We start from the raw sequence: 2,138 nt of genomic DNA, 5'->3' as shown, positions 1-2,138 counted from the left end.
GCTGGGTCAGCTGGCGGAGCCAGGTGGTGACGGGCTGCGGTCCTGTCCCTCCCTCCCTGTGCTTGGAAGATGGTTATGAGCAGCTGGTGGGAGAGGGGGGACCCCTGGGGTGGGCAGGCAGCCCCGGGGTGCGGGGGGGCGGCTGCGGTCCTGTCCCTCCCTCCCTGTGCTTGGAAGATGGTTATGAGCAGCTGGTGGGAGAGGGGGGACCCCTGGGGTGGGCAGGCAGCTCCGGGTTGCGGGAGGCAGGGTCACAGGGCACGGAGCGAAGGAGGGGACGCTGTGGTACCAGGGGGCAGGAGCAGTGGTGCTGTGCACTGATGTGTGCCGCCTGCCCACCTCGTGTGCTCCCACCCAACGCAGACCTGTGGAATTGCTGTGGGAAAGGCAGGAGCAGGCTGGCCCTCACGGGATAGTGCGCGTGGCAAGACAAACACACGTGGCCCCCAGTCCCCCTTCCTCCTCGCTTTACACCAGCATTTAAGGACTCTGCTGGGCCTCCTCCTTGTCCCTTTTGCAATGAGGGGAATGACCCAGGCTATCCTTTGCGGCACTAGCTGGCAGCTGGGGACTCCCCGCCTGCCGACCCTTTGCCGATAGTGGCCTGCCAGCTGCTGGGGACTGTGAGGGAAGTGATCTGCCAGCTGGTACGCAGAGGGAGGGGGCTTCTGGTAAGGCTACGCCAGGGGCAGCTGTCATCCCAAAGCCAGGGTGTTGCTGTGTCCTACAATTGGGCCTGTGTGTGCATGACGGGGACCCCTGCAGCTGGGACAGTGATGACAGCTCTGCAGGCTAGTTCCTGTGTCCCATCCCCACCTGAGTCGTCGTTTCCCAGGGGCTTTGGGGCTGCACAAAGGAGCAGGGAGCCTGGGCTGGCAAGCCCCAAGATACCCACCACCCCACGTGGGGCAACTCAGCTCACAAGCCAAGTGCAAGTAGCCCACCTCCATCCAGCCCTGGGGAGCCTCGGGAGGAGAGGGCAGCCTGGGGAGATGCTCCATCCTGCCGTGGCACCTCAGCATCCCTCCATGCTCTCAGCCAGGATGGCTTGCCCCAGAGCTGGGTGCTGCTCCGCTGTGGGGAGTGGTCCCAGAGAGGTGGGCCAGTACAAAGGGCACCCACATGAGGGCTACTGAGGGGCTGAGGGGGCTGAGGTGTGCAGGGGCACTCCTCTTACAAATACTGAGCACCCCTGGGGCCATCCGGGCTGCGATGCCCTTCTGGGGTGCCAGCAAGGGGCAGGATGCACATGCTGACAGCAAGTCCCGCTCTGGAGCCATCAGTGAAAACTCCCACTGCCTGACCCTCCACTGTTGTTTTCCTGGAAGGTTTCTGCCTCCAGCTGTAACCTGCATGGCCTCAAAGGAAGCAGGGGAAAACGCCGACCTCCCACGTACTTTGTGTGGTCCCGCTCCAAGGTCCAGAGCTCCAGGCTGCCCTCCACTCCCACACACTCCACAGTTAACTCCATCCTATCCAAGTGGACCCTCTTTCCACTCCCCAGCCTCTCTAAGACACATTTCTTTAAGAGCAGACCCCAGCTCCGCCAACAGCAGAGGAGACCTCAGCAAGGGGCTGACCAGGGCAGCAAACTGTGACCAATGCTAATCCACCCCAGGGCAAAGCCTGCTGGGCCAAACCCAGCTTCGGTGGCTGCCTTCAGCCACTGCTGGGCCGCTGCTAAGACACTGAGCTGAAATTGCTCCAGAGGCTTGCATGGCAGAGGCACCTGGGTGCCCTGGGGAGACCTTTGGGATACTGTGGCCAAACCCAGGGCACCCCTAGCTGAGCAGGAGCACGACTGCACTCTCATCCCTGGGGCACAGGCTGGGGTGAAGCTGCCCTGGTCCCCTAGCTCAGCCCAGCACTAACACGCTCCTCCTCCCACCTCCACTTGAAAAATCCTTGGGATAACAGCATGCTGCTTGCTCTCACTTTGAAGAGCAGTGTTCCTTTACACCTCTCTTAGATGGTGCTGTTGGGCGTTGGCATTAAGACCACCTTGCAAAGGAAGAAGTGAATTCTATAAAATCCTAGAGGATATGGACACGCACACACACCCCCACCCCACCCCACCCCACCCCGCGGCAAGACCTGTACCTGGTGGTGCTCCTCCACTTATGGCCCAGGCTGGGCCA

This window comes from Buceros rhinoceros, unplaced genomic scaffold (assembly GCF_000710305.1).
Source record: "Buceros rhinoceros silvestris isolate BGI_N320 unplaced genomic scaffold, ASM71030v1 scaffold28236, whole genome shotgun sequence".
Taxonomy (NCBI): Eukaryota; Metazoa; Chordata; class Aves; order Bucerotiformes; family Bucerotidae; genus Buceros; species Buceros rhinoceros.
Note: the sequence above shows the minus strand (reverse complement) of the source record.